Below are 14,014 nucleotides of genomic sequence, written 5' to 3' on the forward strand. Positions count from 1 at the left end.
ATGACTTATGAAGCATCCTTAGCTGTAATGAAGATCTGAAGATTGGAACAGCTAGCATTTGGCATTTTCTGTACCATTTTGGAAGACAAATTCTGTCATTAAGGGGGAAGAAGACGGAAATAATTTTTGAATTGACAAGCAGCAAGTCTATAATATTTTATAATATAAAATGAAAGCTATGGTATTTTATAATAGCTATTCTTTTTTAAGGAATTGATAAAATACTTAAATAAGTTTGTGTTGAACATGGAAGTAATTTGCAAATACAAGAGATTAAAACAGTTTTTACTGAAAAAATAAATGTTCCAAAGTATAGAAATATTGCACAGAGCACATAGGTAAAACATATATGTGGGGATAAAACAAGAAAGGGTAAGAGAAATTTATGTAGACAGTGTCAAGATTTAAAAATAAGAAAAAGTCAAGAAAAGAAAAAGCAAAGCCACTAAACGTTTAGAGAATGCAATCATAATAGAACAAAGATTGTTGGTTTGGGATTAAAAAAATCCTAGGTTAAAACATTGCTGAAATAGTATATATATATAGAAGGAAGAAAAATCATTATGGAGAAGTGTAAAATCATGGATTCACACTAGAAAGCCTATCTGAGAAATTTTTAAAATCATCACTAAAAATTAAATATTATATAGTTGATTAAGGGAAAGTGTTGGTGATTTGAGACATTTTTGAAAAGAACATAGGGAAAAAAGTAAATGCTTCTTTGCAGCTGTGCATAGGAAAGAAATGAAATGACTAGAACATTAAAATAAATAGACTTAACAATTATATTTTACAGTGGAGAAAGTGTTAGAGATTGGAGACAACAAATACTAATAAAAATTCTGGAAATGCTGAGAAGACCCAGCTGTAAGTCAAAAAGAAGTGGAAAATTTCTATTGGTCCCAAGATAAATAATGGAAGATGATGAAAGAGAGAAGTGATGTGGATATTTATTAGAAAAAAATACAAACTTTTATTTGTCTAGGTAATTTTCCCATTAAGACCTTGTAATTATGTGGTGTGTCAGACAAGTTCATGTGAAATGTTGCAGGGCTTCCCTCGTAGCCCAGTCAGTAATCTGCCTGCAGTGCGGAAGACTCAGGTTTGATAACTGGGTCAGAATGATTCCCTGGAACAGGAAATGGCAACCCAACTCAAGTGTTCTTGCCTGGAGAATTCCATGGACAGAGGGGCCTGGAAGGCTAGTCCATGGGGTCGCAAGATTTGGACATGACTTAGCAACTAAACCACCATAATCAGTAGTTGACTGGGAAAGAGATTAAGTCACAAGAATAATGAGTCAGAGATTATCATGGTATGTTATTTGAAAACATGTTATTCAGAATTATTACTATAAAGTCCTACTCAGCCAGAGGATGAAGGTAAATGAGATCTAGGGCTCAAAGGCGGTCTTATAGATAGGGAGACAGACAGGTTTAGGGCAAAGGGAGTGAACCAGAGGCTAAGTATGAATTTTCTGAACTCTTCATTTTACTTTTGCATGTTTATTTCATGGTGTAACAGTCTTCTTTTATGTCCTATACCAATAATCAGTGGCTTTATCACATTAAAATCAGTACCTGGATAGATTCAGGACAGCAGATATGATACATAAAAATAAAACCTTTAGGCCAACCTGAATGTTTTATGGAAGCTTTCATTTTATGTGTTATGTATAGACACACTCATCAAATGGATGCTACATTTGAGAAAACTACACTGAAAATGCTTAAAAAGCAGTAGTGGAGTGTTAGCTAGAAGCAGCTGTAGTTTGTGGATAGGACACTAGAATGGTGACAAGATTAAGATGTATTTCTCAATCTTGACTCTACTGACATTTTGAACTGGATAATCCTTTGTTCTGGTGGTTCCCTTGTCTTTATACATTAGCTGCCAGCAGCACCCATCTTCCAATCATGACAACCAAAAATGTCATTGTGTGTGTGTGTGTTAGTCGATCGGTCAAGTCCAACTCTTTGTGAGCCCGTAGACTTCAAACCACCAGGCTCCTCTGTCCATGGATTTCTCTAGGCAAGAATACTGGAGTGGATAGCCATTCCCTTCTCCAGGAGATATTCCCAATCCAGGGATCATAACCAGGTCTCCTGCACTGCAGACAGATTCTTTACCTCTGACCCACCAGAGGAATCCCAATAAGTCACAGCATGAGTGCTAGGTCACTTCAGTCGTGATCCAAATCTTTGTGACCATAGGGACCATGTAGCCTGCCAGGTTTCTTTATTCATGGGATTCTCCAGGGGATCTTACCAACCCAGGGATTGAACCTGTGTCTTCTGTATTGGCAGGAGGGTTCTCCACTAGTGCCACCTGGGAAGCTCAAAAAGTCACTGAAAGTGAAGTCGCTCAGTCGTGTCTGACTTTTTGTGACCCCGTGGACTGTAGCCCACCAGGCTTCTCCATCCATGGGATTTTCCAGGTAAGAATACTGGAGTGGGTTGCCAGTTCCTTCTCCAGGGGATCTTCCCGACCCAGGGATCGAACCCAGGTCTCCCACATTGCAGGCAGACGCTTTAATCTCTGAGCCACCAGAGAAGCCCTAGATACCACCAAATGTCATTTGAGGGCAAAGCTGTTGAGAATCACTGGGGTAGAGGAAAAGAAATCACCATGAAACCATGAAAAGGGATAAAGAAGGTAAAGTGGAGGGAGAATAAAGGTATAATCTCATAATAATGAAAAGAATAACAAAAAAAAGAGGAATAAACAAAGAGAAGAAGGAAGAGGCATAGGAAGAAGAAACAAAGGAAGGAATAAAATAGAATATATGCCTAGAACTTAATGCAAAAAAGAATATGTAAGGTAAATCAAAACTTCTTGGATATAGTTTCAAATATAAAATTATAAAGAAAAAATGATAAATTAAGCTTAAAGAATAAACAGAAAACCATATAGAGATATTATGTAATGATATTATATGTGGTGTCAATGGAATTTTTTTTTTTTAATGCATATCATGACTCCACTGATTTTAGTGCAGTTCATAAAAGAGTTCATCCAATATGTAAGGCTTCATGGAAAGCATCATATGAATCACCTATAGGAGAAAAAGAACAAAGCATAGTATTCAGAGTTACTTATTATTTTGTGTTTTAACTGAAGATGGAAGAGTATAATACCTAGGAACTCTTCTATCCATGATGGAATGATCATGTTCTCTCCAGGAGAAGAGATTTTTTTTTTTTTAATGTCAGTTTAGTGAACTCTTTTTTGTGTGTGTGTGTGAACTCTTTTTTAAAAATTTATTTAAATTTATTTTTTTATTTTTGACTGTGTTGGGTCTTCATTGTGGTGTGTGGGCTTCCTGTTGCGGTGGCTTCTCTTGTTATGACACTTGGGCTGTAGGCACATGGGCCTCGGTAGATGTGGCCTAAGGGCTCTAGGGCACAGGCTCTGTAGTTGCGACACATGGGTTTAGTTACTCTATGGCATGTAGGATCTTACTGGACCAGGGATCAAATCAGTGTCCTCCACACTGCAGGGCAGATTCCTGGTCACTGGACCTCTCTTAGGAAAAGATATTAAAAAAAAATTTCTTTAAGAATGAAGGAGGCAAAATAAATCAAACACAGCAGAGATACCATAGCTAGCTAAAGAAGTTTCCACATAAGGAAAGATTGTGCCTGTCCACTAGAAAATGAATCCATACTTAGTCTCCACATGGCATATTTTTTAAGCTTAAAATTAACTATTAAAAATTATTTTTTTTTTAAATAGGAAGCTGTCAAGATATAAGTAGGGGAAAAAACTTTATATTTCTCACTAAAAGAGAAAAGGGGAAAGCACCATCTTTGAGACAGATTATTTGAGAATTATTGATGCATATCCATGAGTAAGAATCCAAGGAAGGATCTGGAATGATGAGCTATTATTACAAAACTATAGATGAGATAGGTTAGGTGGAGCAATGATTTTGACAGTATTGGGTTATAAGAAATTAATATGCAATGCCTGTGGAAGTTTTGTTGATTTCATTTGATGAGAGAAGAACTGGAAATATGAATAATATGTAAATATACTTCATGACAAAAATAAACTTATGAGGATCAAATGGGAGAAAATACGTGGAAGGATGCTTAAAAAGTTAAATGCATGATTTAAAAAGGGAATATACTGTGATGTGAAATCCTAACTCTTTCTTTAAAATTTTTGAAACACTCTTTTCCACAGCCATGGGTCATAAACGATGCATTCATGTGTCCTAAGATGCAGACTGGGACAGGACAAGGCCTAGAGATGTCTAGTGACTCTTTTAAATAAGGCCATTCAATGAAGTAAAATATGTGAAAATGTTTTCTTATCTGTGAATCCCTACATGCAATAAAGGAGCACTGCTATTATTAATGACAGTACTAACAAGTGGTATTAATTTCATGATTTTACACAAAAGAGGTGGAACACCTTCTGGAGATTACAAATTGATCACTGACTCTGCTATCTTGACTTGTGTGTCTGATGGCAGCTCTAAGCAAACACTAAGAGAGACAAACTTTTGCAAGTCACCTAAATTATAAGCGCCCAGTGAACAGAAATCATCCATTTTACTTCAGCATCACTGTTGCATCTTGCAACACACTCAGTGGTTTTGAATAAAATGATTGAATAGAAATCAATGGCTTTAAAAAGATGAGAAACAAAGACCCATAATGAAATTTGAAGCTGGGTTGAACCACAGAATTGTGTTTGTATTAAAAATAATTAAACATAAACTCTCAATATTCTCAACAATGTAAGGGAAAGTAAACAGACAGTATAGTAAAATGGCAGTGCTAGAGAGGTGTGGCCAAGCCTGTAGAGTAGAAAAACTCTGAGCTCGCTTCCTTCCATAGGAACAGAAAATTGCAACTATTCACAGAACAACTCTCTATGAATATGACCTGAAGACGTTCAGAAAAGGCTATCCACAACAAAAGATATAAAGAAGGAACTACAAGGAGATGTATTGGAGGCAGAGACACAGCATAGTCAAGATCCACTTTCCCAGGTAGGTGGCCTAAAAATAAGGCAGTAATCATAATAGTAAAGGTTCTCTCCAAGGAACAAAGGGTCTGAGCAACACCACAGGTTACTGCAGGGGGAAGACAAGTTACCAGAAGATCTGACTTTGAAGGCCAGCGAGGCTTGAATAAGCTAGAGCTGGAGGGTTGTAGGAAAGAGAAACTCCAATTTTAAAGAGTATGCACAGAATCTCACATACTCCAAATCCCAGCATAAAGGCAGTAATTTGAAAGGAGCCTGGGTCAGACCCACTTGCAGATCTTGGAGGGCCTCCTAAAGAATAAAAAGTCAGTGGAACTCCCCTGAGGACATAAATGCTGGGGGCAGCCACTTATCTACAAGAACACAAATGTCCCCTGGCAAGAATCATTTTGAAGTGCTCCTTCTAGCCAATTAATGTTGAAGTCTTACTATCCGTTAGTGACCCAGTCTGAGCCTCAGGAACACTTGAGCCCTGCAATCAGATACACTAGAACCAGCTCTGTCCCTGGTGGGTCAGTAACCACCTCGTGAGCATGACTTAGAAGCCAATGAGAAGTCAGACCCACTTACCAGAAGACATAAAGTAGTTGGCCCTGCTACAACATCAGGGCCCATGCAGCTTACATAAGGAGTACCCCTAAGGCTCTGATGACCAGAGGGGGATGAGCTTCTGTGCATCACAGGACATCTCCTAGATAAGGCCACTTCTCCACAGTCAGGAAATGTAACTGAGTTACCTAATACATAGAAATACACAGAGAATTAGCAAAATGAAGAGACAGATGAGTATGTTCCCAATGAGGGTGGGGGGAGGGAAACAGAACCCCGCCGAAAAAACTAAACAAAGTGGACATAAACAATCTATTCAAAAGGGTTCAAGATAATAATTATAAAGACTGGATAGGAATGGTTCAGCACATTGAGAAGTTTAAGAAGAGTTAGAAAATATAAGGAAAAACCAAATAGAACTGAAGAATAAAATAACTGAAATTAAAACACACACACACACACACACACACACAAACACACCAATGAATCAACAATAGAGTAGATGATACAGAGGAATGAATCGGCAAACTGGAAGATAAGGAAGAATAGTGAAAATAACCTAAACAGAATAAAAGAAAGAATATTTTTTAAAAATGAGGATAGTTTAAGGGATCACTCAGGCAGTATTCAGCATACTGACATTCACATTATAAGGGTTCCAGAAGGAAGAAGAGAGAAAAGGGCAGAAAATTTATTTGAAGAAATAATAGTTTAAAACTTCTCTGACCTGAGGAAGTAAACAGGTTTTCAGGTCCAAGAAGCACAAAGATTCTCAAATAGATAAATCTAAAGAGGTCCACACAAAGACAACTTATAATTAAAATGGAAAGATTCAAGATGGAGAAGAAAGAAAGAAAGTTTTAGTCACTCAGTCATGTCTGACTTTTTTGCAACCCATAGTCTATAGCCCACCAGGCTCATCTGTCCATGGAATTCTCCAGGCAAGAATACTGGAGTGAGTTGCCATTCCCTTCTCCAGAGAATCTTCCCAATCCTGGGATGGAACTTGGGTCTTCCGCATCACAGGTGGACTCCTTACCATCTAGAACCACCAGGGAAGCCAAAAAATACACAGGGGGGCCTGCCTAATGGCTCAGTCATTAAAAATCCACCTGCCAATGCAGGAGACATGAAGTTGATCCCTGGTCTGGGAAGATCCTGCATGCCTTGGAGCAACTAAGCATGTGTACCATACCAAGACAAATTATACTTAAAATGGAAAAATTCAAGATAGAGAGAATCTTATAAGCAACAAGAGAAAAACAGCTAGTTACGTACAAAGGATGTGTGAATTCCAGGCTGGATGAATCACAAGCTGGAATCAAGATTGCCTAGAGAATTATCAACAACTCAGATGTGCAGATGACACCATCCTTATGACAGAAAGAAAAGAGGAACTAAAGAGTCTCTTGATAAAGATGAAAGAGGAGAGTGAAAAAGCTGGCTTAAAACAATATTCAAAAAACTAAGATCATGGCATCTGGTCCCATCACTTCATGGTGTATCCTATTGATGGGGAAAAATGGAAACAGTGACAGAGTTTATTTTCTTGTCCCCCAAAATCACTGCAGACAGTGACTGCAGCCATTAATTTTTTAAAAAAGCTTGCTCCTTGGAAGAAAAGCTATGACAAACCTAGACAGAATATTAAAAAGCAGAGATATCACTTTGCTGACAAAGGTCTGTGTAGTCAAAGCTATAGTTTTTCCAGGAGTCATGAATCGATGTGAGTTGGACCATAAAGAAGGCTGAACACCAAAGAATTTATGTTTTAGAACTGTAGTGTTAGAGAAGACTCTTGAGAGTCTCTTGCACTGCAAGGAAATCCAACCAGTCAATCCTAAAGGAAATTAATCCTAAGTATTCATTGGAAGGACTGATTCTGAAATTGAAGCTCCAGTACTTTGGCCACCTGATGCAAAGAACTGACTCACTGGAAAAGATCCTGATGCTGTTAAAGATTGAGGGCAAAAGGAGAAGGGGACATCAGGGAATGAGATGGTTGGATGGCATCACGAACTCAATGGACATGAGTCTGAGAAAACTCCAGGAGATAGTGAAGGACAGGAATGCCTGGCTTGCTGCAGTTCATGGGTTGGCAAAAATAATCAGACAAAACTTAGCGACTGAACAACATCACACAAGGAATTGCCATTGGACCATCAGTTGACTTTTTATTAAAAAACTATAGGCCAGAAGGGAGTGAGACAATATATTCAAAGTGGTAAAAGGAGAAAACAAAGCTACTATGAATAATGTACCTGGCAAGGATTTCACTCAGATTGGAAGCAGAAATATAAACAGTCTTATAGATATGGACATGAGTTTGAGTACACCCCGAGAGTTAACGATGGACAGGGAGGCCTGGCATGCTGCAGTCCATGGGGTGGCAAAGAGTCGGACACGACTGAGCGACTAAACTGATCTGAACTATAGATAAGGAAAGGCTAAAAGAGTTTGTCACTACTAAACCAGCTTTATAAGAAATGTAAAGCAACTTCTCTAAGTGGAAAAGAGAATTCTACAGCTAGAGATATAAAAAACTTACAAAAGGAAAATGTCATTGGTAAAGACAAATATATGGTAAAGGTGAGCCGAGCAACCACTTATAAAGTCAATATGAAGGTCAAAAGACAAAAAAAGCAAAATTATCCTTATCTGCAATAAATAGTTAAGGAATACACAAAAGAAAAATGTAAAATATGGTGGCAAAAGTATTGAACTTAGAGAGAGGAAATAAGTATGCAGGGCTGTTAGAATGTGTTCAAACTTAAGAGATCATCATCTTAAAATGATCATAAGTAAAATATGTATGAATATCATATTAAGCATAAAGCAAAAACCTATAATGACTACACACACACCGTCTAAAGGAATCCAAACATAACACTAAAGACAGTTATCAATCAGAAAGGAAGCGAGTAAAAGAAGAAGAAAGGAATGAAAAAGAGCTATGAAACAAACAGAGAACAATCAACAAAATGGCAATGAATGCACACCTATCAATAATTTCTTTAAATGTAAAGCAAATGCTCCAATCAAAAAACATAGAGTGGCTGAATGAATAAAATAAAGCAAGTTCCATATATGTGCTGCCTATAAATGACTAAATACAGATCTAAAGACATCCATAGTCTAGAAGTGAAGAATTAGAAAAAACAAACATATTTCATGTAAGTGGAAATGGAAAAACTGACAGACAAATTTGACTTTAAAGCAAAGACTGGGGGAGGAGCCAAGATGGCAGAGGAGTAGGACGTGGAGACCACTTTCTCTCCTACAAATTCATCAAAAGAATAACTGAACACAGAGCAAACTTCGCGAAACAACTTCTGATCGCTAGCTGAGGTCATCAGGCGCCCAGAAAAGCAGTCCATTGTCTTCGAAAGGAGGTAGGACAAAATATAAAAGATAAAAAGTGAGACAAAAGAGCTAAGGACGGAGATCCGTCCCGGGAACTCTTAGGCGGCATTGCTTGGGGTAGGGTCGGGGCCTGAGGGCCCTGAGGACAATCGGAGGGAGCTTCTGTGAGTTGCCAACTTGAACTGTGGGAGACCAAAAGAGAGAGAGTAAATTAACCCGCCCGAACACATTGCCGGCCGCTCGCAGAACAAAGAGACCGAGAGGGTCCAGAGAGGAGCTCGCAGGCTGCGGACCGGTTCAGCCCCGCCGGAGGCAGGAGGCAGGGGGGAGGGGAAGGTCGCGGCGAGACACAGGGCGCAGCACCCGACCGGCGCGGGCGGGGACTGGGGCTGGGGACGCGGAGGGCGGAAGGCGCGCGCGCCCGACTGGCGCCTGCGGAAACTGAGACTGGGTCCGCGGAAGGGAGTGGGCGCGCCACACCTGGGGAGAGAGCGCCCACCAAGCCCCTGGCTGCCTGGACCGCTCTGACGGGGAAGGCACAGCGAGCAGGCGCAGCTTTTCGTTCCACGCTTCTGTGGAACACCCGAGGGCTGGAACCTCGCGCAGCGCGGGGCGCGCTCCATATAGAACAGCCGGGAGCCTGAGCAGCGCAGACGGAGAAAGCAGCGTCAGCCCCTCCCGGCAGCACCAGCCCGACCCCGCGACGCAAGCCCGTCCCCATAGCGCCAGCCACTCCCGGCAGCGCTAGCCCCTCCCGGCAGCGCGACGGAACTAGCTACCTGAATAAGAGTCCACCTCCGCCTGCCGGTGTCAGGGCGGAAATGAGGCTCTGAAGAGACCGGCAAACAGAAGCCAAATAAACAAAGGGAACCGCTTCAGAAGGGACTGGTGCAACAGATTAAAATCCCTCTAGAAAACACCGACTACACCGGAAGGGGCCTGTAGATATCGAGAAGTGTAAGCTGGAACGAGGAGCTATCTGAAACTGAGCCGAACCCACACTGACCGCAACAGCTCCAAAGAAACTCCTAAATATAATTTTACTTTTTTCTCTTTTTTTTTCTTTTTTTTTCTTTTTTTCCTTTTTTCTTTTTTATTTTTTCTCTTTTATTTTCCTTTAAAATCCCCTATTACTCCCCCATTACTCCTTAACTTTCATTTCCATAGACTTTTATGATTTTTTAATTAGGGGAAAAAAATTTTTTCTTTCTTTCTTTCTTTTTTCTTTTTTTTTCTTTTTCTTTCTTTTTTTTCTTTTTTCTTCTTTTCTTTCTTTCCTTTTCTCTTCTATTTTCTATTTTTCTTTTTCTCTTATTTCTTTTAAAGTCCTCTAGTACTCCTCTACTACTCCTTAATTTTCATTTTCAATACACTATAACCTTAAAAAAAAAAAAAAAAGAGAAGCCCTATTTTTAAACCGAAGATTATTCTCTCCCAATCTTGACTCTCTGTTTTCTACCTCAGAACACCTCTATTTCCTCCTTTCCCCTTCTCCTCCCAATCCAGTTCTGTGAATCTTTGTAGGTGACTGGGCCATGGAGAACACTCTGGGAACAGACAGCTGCGTAGATCTGTCTCTCTCCTCTTGAGTCCCCCTTTTTCTGCTCCTGCTCATCTCTATCTCCCTCCTCCCTCTCCTCTTCTTCATGTAACTCTGTGAACCTCTCTGGGTGTCCCTAACAGGGGAGAATCTTTTAGCCATTAACCTAGAAGTTTTCTTATCAGGGCTGTATAGTTGGAGAAGTCCTGAGACTACAGGAAGAATAAAACTGAAATCCAGAGGCAGGAGACTTAAGCCCAAAACCTGAGAACACCAGAAAACTCCTGACTACATGGAACTTTAAGTAATAAGTGACTGTCCAAAAGCCTCCATACCTACACTGAAACCAACCACCACCCAAGAGCCAATAAGTTATAGAGCAAGACATACCACGCAAATTCTCCGGCAACGCAGGAACATAGCCCTGAACGTCAACATACAGGCTGCCCAAGGTCACACCTAACACATAGACCCATCTCAAAACTCATTACTGGGCACTCCATTGCTCTCCAAAGAGAAGAAATCAAGTTCCACGCACCAGAACACTGATGCACGCTTCCCTAACCAGGAAATCTTGACAAGCCAATCGTCTAACCCCACCCACTGGGTTAATCCTCCACAATAAAAAGGAACCACAGACCTCCAGAATACAGAAAGCCCACTCCAGATACAGCAATCGAAACAAGATGAAAAGGCAAAGAAATACCCAACAGGTAAAGGAACATGAAAAATGCCCACCAAGTCAAACAAAAGAGGAGGAGATAGGGAATCTACCTGAAAAAGAATTTAGAATAATGATAATAAAAATGATCCAAAATCTTGAAAACAAAATGGAGTTACAGATAAATAGCCTGGAAACAAAGATTGAAAAGATTCAAGAACTGTTTAATAAAGACCTAGAAGAAATAAAAAAGAGTCAATTAAAAAATGAATAATGCAATGAATGAGATCAAAAACACTTTGGAGGGAACCAAGAGTAGAATAACGGAGGCAGAAGATAGGATAAGTGAGGTAGAAGATAAAATGGTGGAAATAAATGAAGCAGAGAGGGAAAAAAGAAAAAAGAATCAAAAGAAATGAGGACAACCTCAGGGACCTCTGGGACAATGTGAAATGCCCCAACATTCGAATCATAGGAGTCCCAGAAGAAGAAGACAAAAAGAAAGGCCATGAGAAAATACTCGAGGAGATAATAGCTGAAAACTTCCCAAAAATGGGGAAGGAAATAGCCACCCAAGTCCAAGAAACCCAGAGAGTCCCAAACAGGATAAACCCAAGGCGAAACACCCCAAGACACATATTAATCAAATTAACAAAGATCAAACACAAAGAACAAATATTAAAAGCAGCAAGGGAGAAAACAACAAATAACACACAAAGGGATTCCCATAAGGATAACAGCTGACCTATCAATAGAAACCCTCCAGGCCAGAAGGGAATGGCAGGACGTCCTGAAAGTAATGAAAGAGAATAACCTACAACCTAGATTACTGTATCCAGCAAGGATCTCATTCAGATATGAAGGAGAATTCAAAAGCTTTACAGATAAGCAAAAGCTGAGAGAATTCAGCACCACCAAACCAGCTCTTCAACAAATGCTAAAGGATCTTCTCTAGACAGGAAATGCAGAAAGGTTGTATAAACGTGAACCCAAAACAACAAAGTAAATGGCAACGGGACCACACCTATCAATAATTACCCTAAATGTAAATGGGTTGAATGCCCCAACCAAAAGACAAAGATTGGCTGAATGGATACAAAAACAAGACCCCTATATATGCTGTCTACAAGAGACCCACCTCAAAACAAGAGACACATACAGACTAAAAGTGAAGGGCTGGAAAAAAATATTTCATGCAAACGGAGACCAAAAGAAAGCAGGAGTCGCAATACTCATATCAGATAAAATAGACTTTCAAATAAAGGATGTGAAAAGAGACAAAGAAGGACACTACATAATGATCAAAGGATCAATCAAAGAAGAAGATATAACAATTATAAATATATATGCACCCAACATAGGAGCACCGCAATATGTGCAGCAAACACTAACGAGTATGAAAGAGGAAATTAATAGTAACACAATAATAGTGGGAGACTTTAATACCCCACTCACAACTATGGATAGATCAACTAAACAGAAAATTAACAAGGAAACACAAACCTTAAATGACACAATGGACCAGCTAGACCTAATTGATATCTATAGGACATTTCACCCCAAAACAATCAACTTCACCTTTTTCTCAAGTGCACACGGAACATTCTCCAGAATAGATCACATCCTGGGCCATAAATCTGGTCTTGGAAAATTCAAAAAAATTGAAATCATTCCAGTCATCTTTTCTGACCACAGTGCAGTAAGATTAGATCTCAATTACAGGAAAAAAATTGTTAAAACTTCAAACATATGGAGGCTAAATAACACGCTTCTGAATAACCAACAAATCATAGAAGAAATCAAAAAAGAAATCAAAATATGTATAGATATGAATGAAAATGAAAACACAACAACCCAAAACCTATGGGACACTGTAAAAGCAGTGCTAAGGGGAAGGTTCATAGCATTACAGGCTTACATCAAGAAACAAGAAAAAAACCAAATAAATAACCTAACTCTACACCTAAAGCAATTAGAGAAGGAAGAAATGAAGAACCCCAGAGTTAGCAGAAGGAAAGAAATCCTAAAAAATCAGGGCAGAAATAAATGCAAAAGAAACTAAAGAGACCATAGCAAAAATCAACAAAGCTAAAAGCTGGTTTTTTGAAAAAATAAACAAAATTGACAAGCCATTAGCAAGACTCATTAAGAAACAAAGAGAGAAGAACCCAAATTTTAACAAAATTAGAAATGGAAAATGGAGAGATCACAAACAGGACAAAACATGAAATACCAAAGGATCTTAAGAGACTACTTACCAGCAGCTCTATGCCAATAAAAATGGACAATTGGATTTGAATATGGACAAATTCTTTAGAAAAGTATAAACTTTCCAAAACTGAACCAGGAAAAATAGAGAATCTTAACAGGACACATTCACAACAAGGAAATCGAAACTGTAATCAAAAAATCTGCCAGCAAACAAAAGCCCCAGGACCAGATGGCTTTCACAGCTGAATTCTACCAAAAATTTTAGAGAAGAGCTAACAACCTTATCTTACTCAAACTCTTCCAGAAAATTGCAGAGGAAGGTAAGCTTCCAACCTCATCTATGAGGCCACCATCACCCTAATTCCAAACCAGACAAAGATGCCACAAAAAAAGAAAACTTAACAGGGGCCAATTATCACTGCATGAAACATAGATGCAAAAATCCTTACAAAATTCTAGCAAACAGAATCCAACAAACATATTAAAAAAATCATACACCATGACCAAGTGCGGCTTATCCCAGAATGCAAGGATTCTTTAATATCGCAAATCAATCAATAATACACACATTAACAATGAAAAGATAAAACATATGATTATCCAATAGATGCAGAGAAAGCCTTTGACAAATTCAACACTCATTTATGAAATAAAACTCTCCAAAATGCAGGAATAGAAGGAACATACCTCAA

The sequence above is a fragment of the Cervus canadensis genome, chromosome 23 (genome assembly GCF_019320065.1).
Source record: "Cervus canadensis isolate Bull #8, Minnesota chromosome 23, ASM1932006v1, whole genome shotgun sequence".
Classification (NCBI taxonomy): domain Eukaryota; kingdom Metazoa; phylum Chordata; class Mammalia; order Artiodactyla; family Cervidae; genus Cervus; species Cervus canadensis.